Below are 25,261 nucleotides of genomic sequence, written 5' to 3' on the forward strand. Positions count from 1 at the left end.
TATCTTCCAAAAAATTCCCACTGTTTAATCTTGGTTTGGCTTGCACACTGAAAAAGAAAGACTCTTTGGAACCCCCCTGTTTTAGTATAAAATGATCTGCCACAGGACTCTCCACTCTAGCTCTCCTGATATCACCCAAATGTTCCATCATTCTCCTCTCTACAGATCTTTTGGTCTGCCCAATATACCATTTGGTGGATGTACAACTATATCTAATTATGTACACAACTCCCTTTGAGTCACAATTATATAGATCCATAGCTCTGTATGTTTTCCCATTAATATTCTCCCCATCCAAATTCCTGATGTTCCTACAAACCATATATCTACCACAGGGAAAACTGCCCTTCCTGTTGAAGGCACTACTCAGTTTCCTCGTCCATAATAATAATTCCTTTAAATTTTTAGACCTTCCATACGAGAAGGTGACCCTGTGTGGAAAAATGTCCCCATATTTTTCAAGACTAAGGACAATGGGCCAATACCTATTTATCAGTTGTTTCAGAATGTCCGAGAATGGGGAAAATTTGTTTATAAAAAATAGGGTGGGCCATGCGTTTCAGTCCTAATCAACTCCTTTCCCTATATATGGGGGTTCCTCTTTCTCTAAATCTAGTCTCATGTGCTGGACCTAACTTTTTTAACTAAACACTGATATTCACGTGTTTTCTGCTGACTTCAAAATACTGTTTTTATATCCCCTACTAAGACGTCTATCACTCACTACCCTAAATTCATTAGATAAATCCCTCTTGTCAGATATGCTATTTGGTATCCGTAAAAATTCACCATAGGGTAGAGAATCCAAAAGATGGGGGACATGCATGCTATCGGCAGTTAAAAAATTATTAACTGCAGTGTCTTTTATATGAGGTCTAAACACTATTACAAATTTGTCAACCACATAAAATTCCAAATCCAAGTAGTGGATAGATGTCCTACTTGTTTCAAATGTAAACCCAAGGCCATATTCATGCTTATCTAACTCTTGTATAAACCCTTCAAACTCCTCCAGTTCTGCCTTGCAAACAAAAATTAAATTGTCTATATACCTTTTGAAAAATATTACAATATTCTTAAAAAAAACCCGTGATGAAGATTTTAGTTTTCTCAAAAAAATCCATGCATAAGATAGCATATACTGGGGCAAAAGCTGTCTCCATTGCCGTTCCTTCCCTTTGCAAGTAATAAGTATTATTAAACTTAAAGCAATTATGTGTTAATGAGAACTGCAACAGGCAAATTAAGAAATCCGTTCGAGGACCCTCCCCTAATGTCTTCTTAATAGCTTCCAGGCCCCACATATGTCTTATGTTCGTGTATAGCGATTTCACATCCACACTTGCCCAGTAGTAGGCCGAAGACCACTCAAGGCCACCTAACATGTTGGACAGCATGGTTCCATTCTTGATGTGGGAACTAACCTTACTTAAATGATCCCTCAGATGAAAGTCCAAAAATAGCCCGACATTTTGTAGGAAGGCCCCCTTTCCCAACACTATTGTTCTTCCTGGAGGATTACTCATATATGTATGTACCTTGGGGGTAACCTTAAACAATGCATCTCTTGGACATTTGATGTACAGTTTTTGAAGATCAACTGTGTTCAAAAAACCCAGTCTCTCCCCTCTTTCTAATATTTCCAATAGCGTTTCATTAAATTCCCTCACTGGATTCCTATCCAGCTTAATGTACACTGACTGGTCCTTTAATAATGTGAGAGCTATGTTAATGTACTGCGTGATATGCATAATCACCCAGTTGCCTCCCCTTGTCCGCCTGCGTGAAAATATATTCACCATTACATTCCCACAAACATTGTAGTGCCCGCCCATTGATCTTTTGATAAATTATAGGGCCCAACATGTTTTTTAAAATTGTCATATTCCACCTCTTCTTGTTTACATAACACGTTCTCAAACATGATTTTATTGGCCAATAACTTGGGTAGCATAAAGGCACTATGATAAGGTGCAGAAGGTAAAACCATTTTCCCATAGCCAGTGAAAAATTCGCCGATTTCGTTCTCACTGAGCGTCGATCTTTCTCCCTCTTCATAATCATAAATAGAAACATTTAACAATGGATCATCCTCACACGGGACACTGGCCTCATCCATAACATGCTCCCCTGCGTATTCGTCCACCTCACTCATAACAGCACGTTCAACATTGTATTTACTAGTTGTACTTTGCTTGTTTTCAAAAAATACCTTTAAATGCAACTTATGGCAAAATCTAGAAATGTCCATGAACACATCCGACAAGCTTGGACAACAAGTAGGGATAAATTTGGGACCTTTGTCCAAAAGAGAAATAGCATTATAGTCCAAACTGAAATTGGACAGGTTTATTATTTTCACATTTTCATTATGTCCCTCTATAATACCTTTTGTCACAGTAATAGTCTCTACACAGTCCAAAACATGTGAAGCTTCCTTAGTATCTTCTCCTCCTGCTCCCGTTGCTGTTGTTGTGGCCCTGTTGATTCCCCTCCATCTGCCTGGCAGGGTCATCAATGGAACCTCTCTTCCATCCTTGCCCACAGCCTTTGCCACCTCCTGAATTTTCTTTCTCAACACTGGAGGCCCCTGACTCCTCGTTGAGCTCCTCAAAGGACACACTTTTTTTACTGCTTCCCGAGGCCATGTCCCCAGATGATATAGAAGAGTTGTGAAAGTCTCTGTTGCTCGTCCAACTGTTTTTCTGCCTTCCTCTCGGTTCCTTTTGCTGCCAAGAAAAAATGATGTTATTCTGATAGTCTTCCATATCCCTTTGTAACGTCCCCTTCTTTCGAGCTGTGACTGCCTCCTTGACCTTTGCCACCCTCTCCTTTCCTTCTTTCACTTGATTTTCAAATACTACATTAGAAACATTCTCCGACAGCTCTGCCTGGACTCGTAGGATCTCCGCTCTCAATTTCTCCTGCTGCCTCAGATTGAGCTTGACTAGCACACTCAGGCAGCATTCAACTCATTCAACAAATCAATTTCATCCGCCACAAAGTCAAAGGCGGGCAATTAATTTATTCTGAGACCCCTAGGTGTCAAATCCAATGCCAAATACTTTTCCAACAATTTTATATTGTAATATAAAGTTACCTCTTTCTTGAGCAGTTTCTCAAATTTCAAAAAATCCACTCCTTTGGGGCTAGTCTCACCCATTGATAGCGGATCCCTCTCCACCAACCTGGAATCCCTTTCTTTCCAAATATCTGCACAGTTAAAATGGGAACCATCTGCTGCCATAATCCTTTCCCTTGTGGAAAAAAAAGACTTGCAGAACATAGACAAATCTATGTGTTGTCACCCCCCACCAAGCAGTACAAGCATGGGGTCTCAGAATTTGTTTTACATGCATATATCAACCACACTACAAAGTGTAATCTATAATGTTGTGTGCTCCCTCATGATCAGGGCCAGATGGCAGTGCTGACAACCTTGCTGTGTTAAACTCAAACATTCAACTATGTTCAACTTGCATTTTTGCACAACTAGGCTTCTACACACCTTAGTGCTGTTAGACTACTGGCCTCATATGAACCTATGAATCTATGTGCCTGTGCAGCCCTTCCAACCTGTTGCTCCCATATGACCTTCTGATGTCATCTACTATACGTTCTCCTGCAGCCATGTAAAAGTCAAACTTGTGCTGTGCCACATGCATAAAGTCCTGAATTCTGTAGTCTATGTGCTTGGACAGACAGGGGTATGTGTGTGTGTGTGTGTGTGTGTGTGTGTGTGTGTGTGTGTGTGTGTGTGTGTGTGTGTGTGTGTGTGTGTGTGTGTGTGGGGGGGTCTAGAGAAGATTAAACCACAAAAAATGATCTCAGCAACATACAATATGAACATTTAAAAAGAACAGGAAAGCTATTAGGTTCATACAAAACCCTTACTCAGTGAAAATCAAAATACATTCATCATAACTTCTTTATAAACACATCTTCATTACAGCACAGCCAGGTTAGTAATAAGTGAACCAATAAATATACCACATAGGGATAATATACTATACTACTCTCCTACCTATAGTAGGTGCAGTGATGGTACAAAAAGAATTATAGCAGACAAATGAGGTATAGTGAGAGCAATACCTAAGCTGCAGAATATTATAGGTTGTAAACCTAGGTTTGTTTATAGTAATTGCTAGAGTTTAAAACAAATGTTATTTTACAAAAATATCAATCTTGGTTTGAGCGCTAAACAATTTAATAAACTTGGCACATATCCATGTCATAATTGTTGTTGCTGTGCTTGTATTAATAAGGATCACTATTTTTTATATCCTACTATGAAGAAAATATATACATTCAAATGTTCTGCTACATGTAATTTTACTAATGTTACATATCTTGCAACTTGCAAGATATGCCCTAGTTTTTATGTGGGCAAATCCACAAGATGTTTAAAAGCTAGAATGATAGAGCATAAGACAGTAATCAAGAGAAATGCCCCAATCAATGCTTTAGCTAACCATATTAATAAGAATGGTCAAATGCATATTTTTGCTTTTAGCGTTATAGTTATAGTAAATATTAATATGAGAGGGGGTGATTTAAATAATAAGCATGAACTTAAAGAATATGAATGGATTTTACAATTGCAAGCTGATCACCCCCCAGGTATTACTCAAACAGTAACTCTTAAACCAGTTCTTAAATGTAAACAGTGTTGTCTAAAATTATGTCTTTTGAACATAATTGATTGTATGTAAATAGTTTAATTGGATATGGATTAGTATTAGCTGTGCTATAATGAGGATGTGTTTTTAAAGAAGTTGTGATGAATGCATTTTAATTTGCACTGAGGAAGGGTTTTGTATAAACCAGAAAGCTTTGCTGTTCTTATTAAATTTTTGCATGGTACATGCTAAGTTAATTTTTTTGTGTGGTTTAATAATTTTTGTACAAATGTTTGCTTTACTGTGGCTCCTGCTTAATTAATATATCTTACTAGAAGAGCACGTGTGTATCCTGCAGTTATCACCCCAATCCCATAAATTGACTGCGTTTTTATACTTGTACCTGCCTACACATTTGTTTCAAGCAGGCCTCCCAACTTCTTCTCTTCAACATGCACTGCTGATGTCATCCACTAATTGTTGACATGCAGGTATGTAAATGTGTAATGTTAAGGGAATCAAATTGAATAAGTCTGTTGGCAACCCAGGCAGTTACTACAATTCACATACCTGGCACACTTCCCAATTGTATCAGATGTTCACTAGGGGTGATATCCCACAGGGTCATTTACTTGGGGATGCAGGTTATGTACTGGAACTGTGGCTGATGATGTCCATCATAAATGCATACACACCCACTGAAGAACATCATAATGAGGCACACACTCAAACCAGAACTATCATACAGTGTGTGTTTGGGCTGTTAAGTCATGGTTCCACTGCCTAGATAAATCTGGGAAAGCCCTGCATTGGAATCCAAGGGCATGTGCTGAAACATTCATGCTACACAAGATCACCCTGAGAAAACAGCTTCAGCAGGATAAACAAGGAGAAGGAGCACACATCCCACCACCAATGCCAAGGTCATCACAAACACATACATATAACGAGTCAGAGGGAGAAACAGCAACTGTTGTGGGTGTAGGCAGACATAGGTGTGTTCAATACACCCTTGGATAGCACACTTACTCACCACCTAAGCGACTAAAACCTTCATCCTACACACACACACACACACACACACACACACACACACACACAGTAACTGGTGCCAGGCAACTCTTACTACCTTTAACTCCACTTGTGTTGGCTGTGTACTAGTTGCATCAGACAGGTTCAGCCCTGAACTAAAACTGTTGCAACTACTGGGCTTACAAGGTAAGCATTGAAACTGGAGTGTATTGTGTAATAATATGAATGAGTGGCATATCCTTGCACTTCATTAATTAGTAGTGTAAGCAAGTAAAAGGTGGGAGGCTTGAACATAAGTGAACTTAACATGTGGCAGCAGAGATACATTTGACTTATATGTGTAAATTATTAAGTAGTAGGCCTCAAGCATCAAAGATTCACAGAGTCCAAAGACAAAAGAGGTAACAGTTTTATGGAAAACAGAAGTGATTAACCCAGAAATCATTTATAAGTATGAAGATAAAGAAGGGCTTATGACATTAGTAATAGTTAAATATAACAACAGAATATGGACCCTAGCCAATCTATACTGGTTCCCAGGCATTGGAACAGAAACTGTTAAAAACACTTGGATTTCATTTCCAATAATTATAAAGGCAATTTAATACTGGGAGGAGATTTTAACTGTATATTTGGTATTTCTGAAACTACAAATAAAAGACCACTGCATGCATCTGCTGTATCAAAAGCTTTAAACAACTGGGTAGAATCATTTCATCTTGTAGATACTTTCAAATTTAAAGAAGATACATCTTTGTTGTTTTCCCATCAAGATCATAGAGTTGGTACCCACACTAGAATAGATAAAATATTTGCTGCCCATGACTTACACTCTAAAATCATTAATTTCTCAATCACTCCCTGCCCCTTTTCAGACCACAATTCATTGATACTGAAACTTCAAAATGAGTACAAACCATTAATCTTTAACTCCAGAATTCCAGCATATATAACTAAAATTAAAGAATTCAAACCCTGGTTATTATCTGCATTGCAGTTCTTCTTAGATAATAATTACACCACATAGATAAATAAAATAATGATATGGGACTCATTAAAAGCTTACATATATGGTAAAACCATAACATGGTATACAAAAAATCAGGGAATGGGATTCTTATTTATTAGATCTACAATCCAAACTTTTTTTCAGTAAAAGCTGAAAAAAATCAAAATCATCTGGAGATGAAAAAGAAAGTAGAAGTATTAAACAATAAATACAATGAAATTCTAAGACATAAAACTAGTTCAGCTTTAGAAAAACTAAACATTAATACCTTGGCCACTTCTCCCAAATATCTACATAATTTATCCACAAGAATCAAAATACAATCAAAAGCTAATAACATTAAAAGCACCTTCCATGAAAAGAAAGTGAAAAATGTCTCGGATATAGGTGACATTCTTGATGCCTATATAAATCACTATATAGAACATTTCCAAAAAGAAAATATATATATCGATCAATTAAATCTAGATGAAAAATATTCTAATATAAAAAAATACCAGAAAAAATAAAACTAGATCTGCAAACACTCATATTCTACAAAGAAATTACAGATACAATAAAAGAGGGTAAAAATAATAAAGCTCCAGGTATAGATGGCATAATTATGGAAATATATAAACTTTTTCCTTGAAAGATACTAACCCTCTTTCATAAAGTCTATTAGCAATTCAGTCACAAGCTTTAATACCACCCTCTTAGAGATATTCCTTAATCACAACAATCCTAAAGGAAAACAAATCCCCAAACATCTGTACCTCATATAGACTTACATCATTATTAAATAATGACTATAATATATGCATGACAATATTAACTAACATAATCAAAATACAACTATATGAAAACAATAAAAAATGATCAAACTGTATCTATATATCATAATGGCAATGTTAAAAGGATAATTTCTCTTAGAGATTATGTTAATAAAGAAAATAAAGCAACACTCATAATTGACTTAGACATAGAGAAAGCCTGTGAGTCCCTAAATTAGGACTATTTATTCAAAATCCTAATGCTATTTGAATTTCCTGCATCCTTTGTTTATCTCCTAAAGAATATGTATACAAATAATTTAGAGTGTGTCAAGTTAGTTTCTTTTACCTCTGATTCTATACATATAACAAAAGGCACTAAACAAGGATGTCCCATGTCACTGATTCTATTTGCTCTGGCTATTGAAATATTGGCAGATTCAATACATAACAAAAAGCAATAGATGCTTATGAACAATACAGTTCTAAAGTAATCCTATTTGCTGATGATATGTTACTAACATTATCTAATACAAAAGAGACATTAGAATAATTAGATATATTAATTAACAAATTTCACACAACTTTAGGACTCCATTCAATAAATCAAAAAAACAATTTTTATTTTTAAATAAAAAAAAAGAACTGCAGACTAAGGGGGTTCACATCATATGGAAACAACAATCTACCTTAAAATATCTAAAAATAATGAATTAGTCTCAAAAACTGCAATAATATCATCAATACAATTACAATATCTGTGGAAAAATGGAACAGAATAATATTAACATTTGAAGATAAACTACAGTTAATAAAAATATTTTTACTGCCCAAGATCCTATATATCGCCTTGGCAATACAACTGTTACCAGAAAGGAATATACTTAAATAAATTCATGCCTAATAATATTTTTATGGTTTCCCAAAAGAAACAGAATAGCATATCAGACCAGTGAAACAGGGAGGATTAAACTTTCCTGATATAGAAGCATATATAAAACCATCAATATCTAAAACAATCTCAGATTGGATAAGTCCAAATTTCTCTGCAAATTTGAAAGAATTACTAACCGTAATATCAATAAATTAATTTGAGTTACAAAAAAATTCAAATAACAGATAAAGACAATTTGTTCTGGCACATATGTATTAGTATGCAATATAACATAAGTAAACCCACTAAAACTTGTAAGATTAGTTATTACATTGAATGATTTAGAAAAAAAATATTAATGCAAATATAGATTTAAAAATCTGGTTTGATCATTTATATTCACAAAGAAGTTTCCACATAAGATATACAGAGATATTATTAATTCCTGGGAACATAAAGGATTTGCTTGTTGGCTGCAATGTATCAAAGAACTAAAAGTTTTAGATATGCAAGCAATAAAAACAATATACAAAATTCCACAACAGGACTGGCTAACTTTACAGAGTATTCTGTCATATTCACAAGATTTAAGTAGAATAATTAACAATTCTACATTTAAAGAAATACCTAAATTTACAAAATACATATATGATATCATATATATTGACTTTGACATGGGAAACAGTATTTCAAAATTTTGCAAAATATTGATAAACTCTTAAACAACACCCAAAACCTCATATTGGAAATATATAACAAAAGGACACTCAATACAGTTAACTGAAGATATTAAAAAATATATCTTATTATTAATAAAATATACATCCTTTACACAATACTGGAAAATTTTTAATTGGAAATGCTTGCACAGAGCATTCTTAACCCCAGACAGAATCAGTAAAATTAGTTTTTCCATAAAAGGAATATGTGGGAGATGTGAGCAAGTACATAATGTAGACTGGAACCACATTTTATTTGATTGTGTTAAAATTTAGCCATTTTTTTAATAGTAGTAATTACTTTCTACAATCTTTATTTAACAAATCATTTTATTTAACTAAAACTCTTGTATTATTAAATGTGAATGAAGGTCCTCATTTGAATAGGTCAAACATGTATCTAGTATGGACTATACTTGCAATTTCAAGGAAGTATATAACAAGAAGATAGAATACAAACACAATACCAACTTTGGAGGACTTCTACAGCCTGCTGAAGACCACAGCATTATTGAAAATTAAAATTAAAACAACCCTTGGGGAAAAGTCTTATTGTTGATTGGCACTATACAATAATTTATCAGACACTCTGATAATGGATTGGACATACTTATAAAGTAACTGTATACATTAAGATCTGTTATAGTGTCAGGCAAATGTAAATAGTGTACATAATTATTTAAGATGTTATGTATAAATACTATGGAATTCATTCAAATGTATTTGAAAAAAAAAACTGAGAAAAAAAAAGATTCACAGAGTCATGCTTCTCAAAATAGAGTGATGGTCACAGTATGCCCTCAGTTTAATACCATACATTTGTACTGAAAAAACATTAAAGAGAGATTTGGAAAGTAATGCTACACATTTCAGTTAAAGACTTCATAACCCTTGCAATATCATTCACAATAAAGTGGGGAAATGTTGTTGCTTGCAACTGTCTAACTTTCTAAGACTAATGTAAGTCAAAGGTACAATTACCAGTTCAACATCACAAATGCAGGTACACTAAGCACTAAATCAGCTATGCACCTTGAGTATCAAACACTAAGCCTATATATCCCCTGAATCCAAAAGATACAAAACACGGGTATGGCACAGTTATCATCACTTGTACAGGGTGTTGTGTGGGAGGGTGCAGAAAGCCTAGGGTGACACAAAAGGTTGGTGAGTGTGTGTGAGTAAGAAAGAAAATCAGGCAGACATTTGGATAAACCAGCAGATGGCCAGTGAGAAAAAAGTTTTAAGCTGCACGGCTGAACCATGTAACTGTTGTGTATGTGTATGTCTGTAAGCTTCCTCCAGGTGAAATTAGAACTATTGGCCTGCCACATCTGGGTGTGGACAACTCACCCACTGACAGAGCAATGGAACTAGGGCCACTATGGAGCATGATTGGGCACAGCCACGATGGCTAAAAAAGTGAGAACCTGATATTAAGTGAGAACCTGGCAAAATGTCAAGCCCCCATAAACCCTCAGAACCCTTCTGCCTATGAAGAACTGTTCCCAGAAACCCTGTACAAACACATTAATAGCTGCATAGAGGCAGTTGTACCCCCCAGGAAGAAGTAAAGAACTAACTCAAAAAGCAAACCACCCTGGTGGAATCACAAACTCAATCAGATGTATAACAGGAGGAAGAAAATCATAGCAAAAATTAGGAGGTGCAGCACCCATCAGGATAAAAACTCTCTCATCAAACTAAACAAACAATAAAGAGGGCAAATAAAGTCTACCAAAGCCAAATTTGAGGTAAGTTTGGCCTCCCAGGCCAAGGACAACCACAAAGCATTATTTAGCTATGTCCACAACTTCAAAGGCAATAGTCAATTGTGTGCAGAGCTTATTGTAAATGGAGCCACCTATGCTGAGCCAGAAGATATAGCAAACTTCCTGGGTGATTAATTCAGCTCCAACTTTACTCCTCTCTCCCCCTTCAACCTTCCCTCAGGAAATATCATCAAATATAATTCCCCCTACTATAACTAGGGAACGGGTCCTTAATGCTCTCTCTAAGACCAAGAGCACTGTATCAATGAGCCCAGGCAATATCCCAGGATGCCTTCTACATAGCATGAAACATGATCTATCAGGGCCTCTGGAATTACTATTTAACTGTAGCCTCCAAATAGGCTTCTTGCCTCATGAATGGAGAAAGGCAACAGTCATCCATCTGCACAAAGGTGGGCCATCTACAGACCCTGGAAACTACAGACCCATAAGTTTCACTAGTCTTATATGCAGCATGGAAAGAATTGTCATGGAGATGATCAATAGAGATATAGTAAACCTCCAGCCACTGGACCCAACCCAGTTTTGTTTTGTCAAGGGCAGATCATGCCTACTCAACCTGATGGACTTTTTTGAGAAGGTCACCAAAGCAATGGATGGGGGCAAAATTGTTCACACTGCCTACCTTGATCTGGCCAAGGCATTTGACACAATACCCCATTCAGGCATTGTTGACAAACTCAAGAGGTTAGGTACAAAGCTGTATATCATCCAGTGGATAGCCAACTGGATCATAGACAGGACTCAAGAAGTCAGAATCAGGGAGTCCACCTCTACAAAGAAGCCAGTCACAAGTCCATCAGGGATCAGTCTTTGAACTGCTCCTTTTTGGCATTTACTTCTCAGAAGACAAGGCCAATGTCAGTGGTTCCTGGCTGACTAAATTTGCAGATGATTGGAAATTAGGAACTGTCATTCAATCTCACACTGACACAGATGTTCTCCTTGAGGGGCTGACACAGACAAACAACTGGTGTCAGAGCCATGGACTAAAACTAAATGCCAAGAAATGCATAATAATATCCTTTGAGAAGTCATCCATCCCTGGTAAATATCATATTGACAATACACCCCTTAGAGTTGACCCAGTATTCAGGGACTTAGGGACTCACATATATAGTAATCTATATAGTAATCTAGACTTTGATCATCACGTGTCTATAGTGGTGAGGAAATCATTCTATGTTGTGCAACTTATAAACAAATGTATGGCATCTAAGTCCAAAGAAGTCATTGTTCCACTGTAATCAGAATTCATCAGACCTATCATTGAGTACAATGTCCCCTTTGGTATGTACCTAATCAGGCATATCCAACCACTGGAACATCCACAGAGGGTCCTCACTAAAAGAATACAGGGTGTAAGTAATATGTCCTATGCAGCCTGCCTCAAGCCCCTGGCTCTGTATTCTGTCTCTTACAGGCTTTTTGGGGGGTCAATGCCTGGCATGCAGGGCATTGTCATACCCCACTCTGATGGAACTCCTGCATATCCACAAAACAAACAGTGCCAGAATTACACATTCTAAAGACTTAAACCTTGTATGTGATATAAATAGGACCTGCTGGAGAGATAGGTAAGTATCCCAGAGACTACCCCATCTATGGAACAGGCTCCCCATCTAAATGAAGCAGAGTTCATCCCTAACCCAATTCAAGTGCAACTTAAAAAACTGGATGGGAAATCAAAAATTCATCTCTTGTTTGACACCTATGTCTCTAATGTAAAAAGGTAACCTGTAAGTGGTTCATCTCCCAGGCCCATGCTTACACTTATCAAGGGTATCAGAACTTGTCAGAGATTTGGGATGCATGACTAGACTTAAAAAGGCCCTTGTGGTTGTTAGTCTAGTAAACAGCTATGAACCTATGATTCTATGTGTGTGAGTGTCTGAATGAGCACAGCCAAGCTCTGTGCTAGTTCTATGTCTTGGTATGTCAGACAGGTGTGAACCATGCATGGTAGAAGTGGCAGTTCATCATTGTCGTCCCCAGTCATGAAAGCTAGCCCTGCCAGGAGTTGCACTGACATGTCCACACCCTGGGTCAGATGGATTGTTGCTAGCTGAACATGACTAATGTCTACTGAATGAACTCCCCTCATAAGTACACCCAGGACCACAACCCCATGGCCTGCCACATCTGGGTGTGGACAACTCACCCACTGACAGACCAGTGGAACTAGTGCCACTATGGAGCATGATTGGGCACAGCCACTATGGCTAAAAGCAGATGATGTGGCTGATCTATGCCCACAAGGATGCCACCCCCCTCCCATCAGATGTTCCTTCACAGACACTGCTCATTCCTTCATAGCCATCCCTCATTCCAATGTGGCATTCATCCAATCCATTGAATCTACAACACAGTGAAAGCAGTCACTCATGTAAGCCTGTGCCACATCTAAAACCCTAAGCATTTCTCTGGAACACCTATGGGAATGTACCTGTGCCTCTATGCTGGCTCTAAACATATGTTAAGTAACACGAGAAGAGACACCTCAGTTAGGTGGAGGATGGACAGCAAGCCTCCACCAAGCACCCCCAACAACCCTCTTGCGTGGCACCTCAGCCATAATTTGGCTATGACCAGAGTCACCAGATAGTGAAGCCACAGTAACTACAATTCCCTGAATGATTGTATCTCTCTCCACCTGTCCAATATCTGAGGGCTCACTGGAATGGGTAGGCATAGACCTACAGGCTGTGTCCAGTGGAATTTCAGGAGATGGCTATATGTGAACCTCAGTGTCAACTGCAAACTCTGTACCCCTGACTGTGCCTGTGTTTGGCCACCATCATCAACAGAGACGGATGATACTCTGACATCAGGTGGTAGAATCCCACACTTTCACTGTCAGTATTACCTGTGACAATAAGTAAAAAACAGAGAAAAAATAATACCAAAACTGCTATTCTCCAATATATGCTAACAAAATAACAGTGCTGCCACTATTAGGCAGTACAGAAATACAGATAACTGTGTTGACATCAACAGCACACACTAAAATATGTCTTTGAATTGCTCATCAGTACTGACATAAAACATTTTGGCTTACCATCTGTAGATGATGGTATCCTCTACATGCCAGATGGTCCTGGAAGAGTTTAAGCAAAAAGGTATTTACAACATCATCATAATTAATAGTAACACAAGTGGAATACTTTTAACCATTTTTATGTCAATTAACTATACTTTCAACAAGAACTTGGATGACAACTCCAACCTAAGCTAATCAATCAGAATGTGTTAACTGTAGCAATTTTCAATCCACCCACCAAAAAATTCTTGTGAAACAGAAATAATGTATTGATTGAAATTGTTTTACTACACAACAGAATTCAACAGCTGAGATACAAAAACTACATGGAAGGTCTTCCTGGGACATGCTTGCTGTCCCTAAAACAGTAGTACCAATATTGAGGACATGCTGTACTGCACTTTCCCGGGAGCTGTCTGGATCTCTGTCCATGGACAGAAACTTTTAATTTGGTGTTAGTGGTGGCTCTGCTCTGTAGCAGGCCCGCTGTTGTCCATCCAATCATGGCCCACTGCAATTGCTCTTCTCTGTGCAGATGAGATCACATCATTGGCTCTATGGTGCACCTGCTCATATGTCCTGCAGTGGCCACCCACAACATTACAGTCATCATCAGTCTGATGCCAAATCTATATTCAGTGTGATACATCTCACTGTCCCCTTTCAAGCAGGAAGGCAGTATGTTGCCCAAAAGCATTGACAATAACCTGATTTTCAGCAGCAGTGAATGGTGGTCATTGAGGATTGGGACACTGGGGGTGGTATAGTCCAAGTTGTCTTAAAAGACAATAAAAGGATAATACATGTAAGTATCACATAACTACAAAATAACTGTTCCCGGATAAAACAGAAAAGTAAGCACCTCAGTATTGCCCAATCAAGAAACATAAAACAGTGTAAAGATTTGAAATATGAACAACAGGTTTGATGAAATAAAGGTAAATATATCCTTGTTTGTGCCATAATAGAAATGCAGCTTTGCCCCCCCCCCCAAAAGAACAAGCAAATGACACATTTTGCTAACAAACCTTTTTGAAATGCTAAAAGTGCTAGCAAATGAACTGTCCCTGAAACATATCTACAGATTTATTACCGAATATTCAATTTTAAGGTATTGCCAATCATGTATACCTGTGAAATGTCTTGACAGACATGCCTATGTCATCAGTACACTTCTAACTTATGAAAACAGATAAAAGTGTAAAAGCATTTGCTTCATATTTTTCTTAATTACATTCTAGCATTGCAGGATGTAGCTACGAAATGTAAGCATACCGTCTTAAGTTCAATATTCTTCTGTGCAGATATATCTCAAACTAATAGCCTCTGTTCTGTGTTCTCCACATAAACAAGTCTCCTCACCTTCAGTTTTCCTAGCTACATGGTTGCCTTTTTATATGGTGTAGATTCTAGGCTATTAGCATGATGAAGATGCAAATCAGGTGTGAACTGATTATAATTGCTGAATCCCAGATACTTGGCTCCATATTTCAGATGTAAACATAGTGCAGGCACTCCCTCAGTGTTTGTTTTTAATGGATTGCAACTGTGAATAATTACTGGTTGGGAGAAGGAAAACACAACAGTGCTACATGCTGCCCAACATCCAGTAGTTGTATCAGGTTAGACTTACAAAGTGTTAGATGTAAAGTTGGAAAAGTAAGTAAGCAGAGCACACAGTTCAAAGGCTTTATTTATTAAAATCAAATATCCCCTTCATTCATTGGCAACTGCATATGATATTATTGTCATTTAATATCCTCACACATTTTAAGGTCAGTGATATAGATTGGCATATAGAGATGGGCATGTCTGCACTGCTGCAAGGGGAGATATTTACACACACACACACACACACACACACACACACACACACACACACACACACACACACACACACACACACACACACACACAGTTGCCTGTTGCAAGATTAGAACCCCTACTTATCTAGTAGTGCATACTACAGATTGCAGTACTCATCACATGTGCCATGCAGATTACAGACTGCAAGTCTTAGAATAATGGTAAGATAAGAGAAGAAAGACCAACAAACCTAAAAAGGTAAGAAAAAGCTGTATATTTGCAAGCAATAGTCATAACTGGTGTGATCAATTAGTGCACTACAACCAAAATAATACATTTACAAATAAGTGATGCATGCTTTCATATTATTGTAGATGATATTGCAGTTGGTTGCATGCAGAATGATTTCAGTTCCTTGCTTCAAAGTTGTTTATATGGCAAAGAAGGGTAAGGCACCCTTCCAGTGTTCTGAAGGTTCATTGGAGTGAGTGTTCAAATCCAGACCTATAAAGAAATGTTTCATATAAACCATTTTCTACTGTGTATGTCATAGATTACTTTTTTCTCATTTCAACTACTTGTCCATTTATTTTTCTTTTTTTTTCTTTTCTTTCTTGTTTTTTTTTTGGGGGGGGGGTGGGCCAGTGTTTGTGTGATGCACTACTTAGTGCAATCACAGGAAATGGAGGAAAATGAATGTCAGGTTTGGTTGTGCTTATCTCATTTGCACAAACAGTGGCAGTGTCCAAACTGGACAACTGGCCTTCCCAGGAAGCAGACAGAACACCTGCAGACAGGACCCAGACAAACAATAATTGAAACTGAATACTTTCAATTAATTCTATTGGTCACTGCTCAAACCCACTAAGTGGCATTGTGCGGTGGTTAACACAGAGACCTTAAGAATGATTAGAAAATTAGGCAATGTTATGTAACTAGTCCTGTGGCAGCAAGCGTAAGTGTAGTGCTGGAGTACAGATGGTTCTGGGTTCTAGTACAGGGTGTGCAACCTTTTTTTTTACTGTTGTGCAAGTGCAGTTTATAGCAATGAACTGAAAAATAGACAAGTGCTATTTCAACTTTTTTGTGGCAACAGGTGTAAGTCTAGGACTGCCAGGCATATACACATGGTCCTGTCTTTTGATACAGGATATTCCATACACTTTTACTGTTGTTCAACTTCCTATTATATTTACTCTCACTTATAACACTTTCTGTATTGGATCTGATATGAATTATATGCATGAGGGATAATATACCATTACTGTGTTTTCAGATGTAATACCAAGGTTATACCGTGTGCTATAGTCCTGTAAGCATAATTATGCTATCTGGACTTGCAGGACTTTCAGAATTACCTGATACCAACACACATACACAACTGTATCTATATCCAATTACCGTGACAGATCATGGCACATATATGTGTAACAGCTCATATTTTCACTAGTATTTATGTATAATTCCTGATTACGTCTGAACAACACTTCTTCTGTGGCAAAGATGAAAAATCAAATCTATGGAAGAAAATATTTTCTCCCTTATGCCAGGTTTGAATCCCACAGTGTAAAATCAATTTTCTCAGTATATAAAGATAAAAACAAAAGTGTCAGGCCATTACATTTAAGCCCCGAGTGCATGTCTGCAAACTAACGCACCTTACAGTTAACTTCCAATTTCCAGTATATAATTGCTTGGCACTGCTGCACTCCACTTAACACTGTGCAAAAATGGTTGGCATCATCATTGCTCAGGTTTGAGCACTACTAGTAAATGCAGTAACTGGAATTGGTGGGAAAGCATCAGTCTCCATTGTTCTAGTTCAGCTGGTAGACACAGCTGGCATTAGAGAAGAATGTTCCAGGTTTAGGGCAGAGAGATGGGGTGTCCAAGATATTTACTGGACTCCTGGTAAAGCATCACAGCCAAAGGCTTCTGCAGGGGGAATATTCTGACTCCCTGTACAAGTCTGAGGCATGCAATAGGTTGGTGCAGGCCATATCCAGTACCAGTGGAATCCCACTCACTGGAGAGCAATGTATGCATCGTTTTAATGACCTACACAGGAGAAAAATGGATCATCCCATCCCATACATAGCTCTCCATTTAGCACACATGTCTTCTTGACACACTTGATTCAGTCCAATTGATGATATGATTGTGTTGCTGTCACCCCTCTTTGTGGAGGTGACAGTGCAAATTCAGTTAATATTCTGCACATATTTTCAGTTTACTTTGTTAAAGAAATGGATAGCTATGGTCCTTTCCTATGTCACTCCTGCACATTTATGTACTGTTTTCCCTTTGTTCTTCCCCCTGCTTGCTCCCCATTTCACCTCTTTTCTATCTAACCTATTTTAATACCTTTAATCTGGTCAGAAAATAGAATCACTGACAACACACATACATAGCAGAAAAATCAATGGATCCCTTCACTTTTCGGGCTCTGTACTTGTACAGACGTATGCATTGCACACCGATGCCAAGAGACAGTGAGTGGTGGTACAATGCTGTGGTTATCTTCATCCACTGCCACTTAACCCTGCTGAGCTATGCCAACACACACACAGCAACACATGTACTATAAAGAATTCATGTCTTTGCATTATCAATGTTTATGTAAAAGTCTTTAAAAGTATTGGCTACACCTAGATTCGAACCCAATGTTGTCTGGGCTCAAAAAGATGTGTGTCAGTGCATTTATACCTACTGCCCAGAGTTGGTTAAGCAGCAGCTGTGTTTCATAGACTCAGTACTAAATCTCAGACTCTTCACAATGTGGCACGTGTTTGTGCACTGCTTAACTATGCACAAACATGGTAAGTATTGAAAATGTGTATCTCACATGCACAAACACTTTGTTAACCATCCAGCAAATTCACTGCTAGCTGTGCTATGGAAAATTTAATATTATTATGTATTACAGCTGTTTACTGTCAATTTCCCATCTATAACATGAAATTACATGTAGAAACATAACAAACTGAAGCCCCTATCTAACAATATGCAAAATATTTACAATGCAACCATGTGTTGCCTCCCCCAAGCAGTGCAACCCTGGTGTCTCAGTACTTTTTCCACACACACACACACACACACACACACACACACACACACATATATATATATATATATATATATATATATATCACCTAAGCTACAGCAATTAATATCAAATGTTGTGGTATATGTGATGCACATCAAACTGGTAACATGCAGAAATAGAACTACTTACCTATGTGCCTAAATAGCCTTATCTGCAAGGCTATGGAAGAAATCAGCATGGACTGTATCCACAGGGACATAGATCACCTTCAACACACTTGACCTGACACATTTTAGTTTTGTCAAGGGTAGATCTTACTTATTAATCTGAGTGGACTTCTTTAATACTGACCCCAAAGACCTGAATGAGGGATAACAGGCCATACCAGCTAAGATGAGTTATCCAAGGCCATTGACACTATCCTCCATTCAGGTATCATAGAGAAAATCTCCCATATGGAAATTAACCCATACATTACTACATGGATAGACAACTGTTTCACTGACAGAACACACACTGTCAATGTTGGGGACTGCACTTCCACCACTTGACCACTTACCTGTGGAAAACCACAAGGATCTGTGCTGGGCCCTTATCTTTTTGGCAACTATTTCTCTAAAGTCCTGGCAAAGGTAGATGGTCTGTGGCATACCAGGTTTGCAGATGACTATCAAATGGACACAGTCTTATAGAGTTCCCACGCTATATTAACATATTACAGAAGGGACTGATACAGGCAAATGATTGGTGCCAAACTCATGAACCTTAAAGCAAAAAATGCCTCATTGTCCCCTTTGGGGGTGAAGTACCATTTTAATTATGATATACATAGCACCCCTTTCAGCTCAAACATAGTGTTGTGAGACTTAAGGACACATGTTGATAGCAATCTATACTTCAGTCACTGTGTGTCTATAGAGGTGAGACACATATTCTACATTGCACACCTCATAAATAAGGCCATCACATTCAAGACCAGGGTGGTCATAGCTCTGTTGTACCCTATCCTTATCAGACTACTAACTGAGTGCAATGCATCCTTCTGTCTGTGCCTCAACAGACACCTGCAGAAACTGGAGAAAACAAAGATGTTTGTGACCAGGTGAATCAAGGGCCTCCAAAAAGTGACAAACATAGAGAGACTGAAAGACCTGCCACTGTACTCAGTATCATAAAGGCTGCTGAGAGGTGACCTATGTCTAGCCTACAGAGCAGTCTCAGCCCCTGCCCTACTGGAAATGCTGGACATCTGCAAATCTATTGGGAAAAGAATAACTTTCTCCAGGGATCTTAACCTAGCATGTGCATAAACAGAACATGCTAGGGAGACATATATCTCTCACAGGAGATTGACACTCCTCTGTAGTAGGCTCCAACTGCATAGGAAGCAGTGCTCCTCAAAGGTGCTATTCAAGTGCAACCTTGAGAAATGGGTGGGATTGTAAATTCACCCCTGGGATAGCATCTATGTCCCTCATAGACAGGGAAAGATGGTGCTGATCACAAAATCATTCTGCTAACTGACTATCTCTCTATGCTCAATAAGGGCACTTCTGTTTTTACACTGCTAGGCTTGTAAATACCCTAGAGCTACTAGGCTAGTAACCTCCTATGAACCTATTAAGCTATAAACATCTTGTAAGAACAAATCCAAAAATAAATGAAACAAAGTCCAAACTGGTCGTAATCTTTTATTATAAAATGTAAGTGCTTTCAGGTTCAAAAAACCTTCATCAGACAAACTTCACATAATCATGACAGTCTTTAAATATTAAAACATTTCTAAAAGTAACAAATTACTTTCTATACTTGACCCGCCTTTTCTTTAAGTCTGGTTTTAAAGGTACAGAACTATTTAACCCAGGTGGGTTTCAGCAGCCAACTGTATGATCCATCTTAACTCTGCATACTCAGTATCATTGACAATGCCCCCTCCCCCTTTTTTTTCATCTGTGCAACATGCAGAACCATAAAAATAAAAGTATGATCTGAAAAGCTGGAAACATGCTGGTACAAAGCATTATGTTTATCATTCTGTCTAATAGATGACAAACAGTGTAGTATTCTTATTTTTAACCTACAATTAGTTTCTCCAACATAAAAACTTGGACATGACTTGCAGCATGCCAGGTAAACCACATTCTCTTTATGGCAATCTGCATAAAACTCAAATGTGTATTTTTTGTTTGTGACATGATGTATTAAATAATTTAAACCATTCACATTTGAACATGCTTTGCAATGCCTACAGGGAAAAGTCCCTGTTCTCATGTATGCAGAGGAAACACTGTTAGCCTTCTTCTTATTTTTCAAACCAGGTTATATGTATAACATGTCTTTTATATTACTATTTCGCTTGAAGGTAAATCTAGGTTTCTCATCTAAAATATCCTTCAAGTGATTGTCACTTCTTAGTATCTTCCAGTTTTGCTTAATAATATCACATATCCCATACACATTGTTACTATAATGTAGCATTACCTTAGTTTTTTGTCATACTTATTAGATGGCTTCAGCTTATCTCCCTGCTGTTCTTTACTACCGGAAAACCATGGTATAGCCCAGGCTTCCCTGTTCGATATTATACTGTACTTAGTTTTTTCTAAATTTTCCTTTGAATACCCCTTTACCTTAAGACATTCATTTAACACATCCATTTCTTTGTGAAACTCATTATTGTCTGTGCACAGCCAATAAACTCTGTATCCTTGCCCTTGCATAATATTATGAAAAGCATGCCTAGGATGCATGCTATGTGCATTCAAATAATGATTTCTCCGGCATTGTTTCCTATGCAAGGTGGCGTTTATCTTACCAGTTACATTTTTATTTAATGTGACATCTAAAAAGGCAATGGTCTCATTGCTGTGCTGTACTGTGAACCTAAGAAAATCTATAGTTTTCTCCAGGTAATCACAAAGTTTAACAGTTCATCACTGGTCTGTACCCACAACAAAAAATATCATCAACAAATCTAGCATAAAAAATTGTTGAAGTCTTCCATAGATGTTCACATTTAAAACTATTTTATCTTCCCAGAAGGCTATCACTAAATCAACATATGAGTTGGCACAGGGTGTGCCCATGGCGACACCCTGTACCTGCCTGCAATGTGTTCCATTACAACAAAGATGTTATTTTCTAACACCAATGCTTGTGCTTCCAGGATTAAAGTGTTGGTATTCTCATCATATATATTAACTGTATGCAGTACCTCTTTCACTGCCTTTAACCCAAATTCATTTGTGAAGACCATGAAAAGACTGTTGACATCCATGGTTACCATCAACACATTCTTCAAATTTAAAGTGTGTCAAGCATCATACAATTTTGATAAGAATTGTGCAGTGTCTTTCAAAATCCTATGAAAATAAGCAAGCAGAATTTTTCAATTTTGCTTCTACCCACATAGAGATATGTTCAGTAACCCATCCCCTCCTTGAAATTATTGGTCTCATTGGTGGGGGTAAGATATTGTGATGCATTTTTGGTAGTGCTTTAAAAATAGGAATTACTGGATGTTCAATACTTAAAAATACATACAAGTCATCATCTAACACTCCATTTATTCTTAAATCCCTTAGCTTCTTACCAACATTACTTATATATTGCTTAACCATCAAAGTTAAAATATTTCTGTAAGTAATGATATCACTGGTTAGGGCATCCAAGGATTGTATGTATGCTGTAGTATCCATAACTGCAACAGCCCCACCCATATCAGCTGGTTTGATAACCAGTCTATCATCATTCATTAGATCTAGCAGTGTTTGCCTTTCCAAATAAGTTAAATTATTAAACCTGCATGTTGCATTGTCACGATAAAGACTTATTTCATCCTCCCAAGTTTTTAAAAAAAGTATGAACTGTGGGGTGCATAACTGGTACAAAAGTACTTGGATGTTTCATAACATTAGTATAATGGTTGCTTCCCCTACACATGTTATTCAGAATAACATTCCACCCAAACATATGCAAATCCAGTATAACTTCACTTAATACTGACACCCTACCGGGTACAAATGATAATCATTTACCTAAAACATTAATTTATTCTTTAGTCAGTTGAACACTAGATATATTAAATATATTACAGTCATTCAAATCAGTCAGTTCATGACTCTCCACTGTTTCACATCCCTTTGTACAGAGGGACCTCACCTGTTTTTTGTTTTCTTCCTTACTGGTACTGGGAAAGTTGGAAAAAGTCATAGAAATGCTCCTTGCTGCAAAGAAAGAAGATGAAGGAAGCAAAATATTTGGTCTTGCTCCCATACTGATACTGGACTGTTTGGTTCCCTGAATGGTGTCATCAGCCAGAGCCATAGTAGAGTTATTGCTATTGGAATCCATGGCAGCCATGGAACCTTTTGCTATCATAGTTGCAGCCATAGAAACATTGTTCACTTTCTGTTGAACATTAACATTCTGAAAAACATCACTGTGCTCATTGGACACATTGTTGGTATTTAAATTACTTGCTACTGCTGGATTAGATTCAGTTCTAGCCTGCTCACGAGGCCATGTAAAAATACAGCCTGTCATGAAATCCTGATAGTCCCTTTGCAGGTTTTTCATCTTTTTTTGCTGCAATTTATTTTCAACAAGGCTATATTATTCAATATTTGGGTAATTTTACTCAGATGTCGATCTGTGTTATAGTGCATTTGTAGGTTACTTGTAGATCTTTTATCTCACAACGAGGTTCCTCATCAACAGGATGAAAAATAATCTATAAGCAAATTCATATAATGAAAGCTTGTATCTATGTTAATCTGCTGCCAGCGCCCTTGTATGTCAGGACTTGCATCTCCTTGTGCTGGCATACTTAGTACTCTCATCCCCCTAGGCACTATTTTATATTCCAAGCATGCTTACATATGAAACCTCTGCCATTACAGGCATTTCAATTTCCTTGTGGTGTTATCTAAACAAGTGAAAAGTTCAAAGAAAGTCTCATTTAACGTCTCACCTGCAGATAGGCCATTTTCCTGTGTGTAGTTCTTCAAGTCGATCCCAAGTAAAGGATCTAAACAGGAAGAAACATTACTTTTGAATTTCTCACTTACTGTGCCCAATGAACAATTGTGTGATTGGTAATCCAGTTCAACCTCATCATTCTGTAATTCGCCCATGTGCAAAGAAGATGCAACAACAAACCAAAATGTAACAAAACACAAGCCTCTTAGCTTCCCTTAAGGACTCCTCTCGAACCTTTTGTAAGAACAAATCCAAAAACAAATGAAACCGAGTCCAAACTGGCAGTATTCTTTTATTATAAAATTTAAGTGCTTTCAGGTTAAAAAAACCTTCAAAAGACAAACTTCACATAATCATGACAGTCTTTAAATATTAAAACATTTCTAAAAGCAACCCATTACTTTCTATACTTGACCCGCCTTTTCTTTAAGGCTTGCTTTTTTTGACTATTTAATCTAGGTGGGTTGTCAGCAGGCAACTGCATACTCAGTATCATTGACAATGCCCCCCCCCCCTTTTCATCTGTGCAACATGCAGAACCATAAAAACAAAAGTATTATCTGGAAAGCTGGAAACATGCTGGTACAATGCATTATGTTTATCTTTCTGTCTAATATATGAAAAATGATACAGTATTCTTGTTTTTAACTTACAATTAGTTTTTCCAACATAAAAACTCAGATACAACATGCAGCATGCCAAGTAAACCACATTCTCTGTATGGCAATCTGCATAAAACTCAGATGTGTATTTTTTGTTTTTGACAGGATGTATACAATAATTTAAACCATTCACATTTGAACATGCTTTGTAATGCCTACAGGGAAAAGTCCCTGTTCTCATGTGTGCAGAGGAAACACTGTTAGCTTTCTTCTTGTCCAGGTCCCTTTCAAGAAACACATTACACCTAATGACATTTGACGACCGTTATTAAATTTCCATAAACATAAATTTTAATATTTATTCATTTCAACCAAACATGATACAGGTGAAATAACATCCTTGTAAAATTATCTTATGAGAGGACTGTGGAAACCTGCTCATCATGATCAGTAAACAGCGTCCATACCTCCACTCACTTACTTATGAAGCAGTGTACCCACTCACTTCCATTACCATTTATTGGTACTTAACAAGCAGCGTACCCACTCACTTTCATAACCATTTATTGCATTATACCATCAGTCCAAAAACCAGCTTCACCTGCTTGCTTATATACTTATCAAGCAGCGTAACCACTCATTTCTTTACCATTTATTGCATTATACCATCAACCAAATAAGCAGTTTCCTCCACATACTTATGTACTCAAGCAGCATAACCACTCACTTTCCTTTTCATACTTATTGAATTGACCATCCAGCACCAGAGGGGGAATAGAAGAGGGAAAACCTGCCCCTCTTCTCCACCCTATCCAAACTGAACATAACCATATCCCCACTAATAAAAGAGGGCAGGAGGGTGTGTAGCAAATTCATGCCAAAATGTGACTCCTATTTCAGTTACACTTGCCTAACCACCTTTAAGCCCCTCCCTACCCCTACCTCACTTCCTCTCAAACCTCATCCATTCCTATTTAACCCTATCCTTC

Source organism: Protopterus annectens, chromosome 7.part0, assembly GCF_019279795.1.
Source record: "Protopterus annectens isolate FY-2018-M chromosome 7.part0, PAN1.0, whole genome shotgun sequence".
NCBI lineage: Eukaryota > Metazoa > Chordata > Ceratodontiformes > Protopteridae > Protopterus > Protopterus annectens.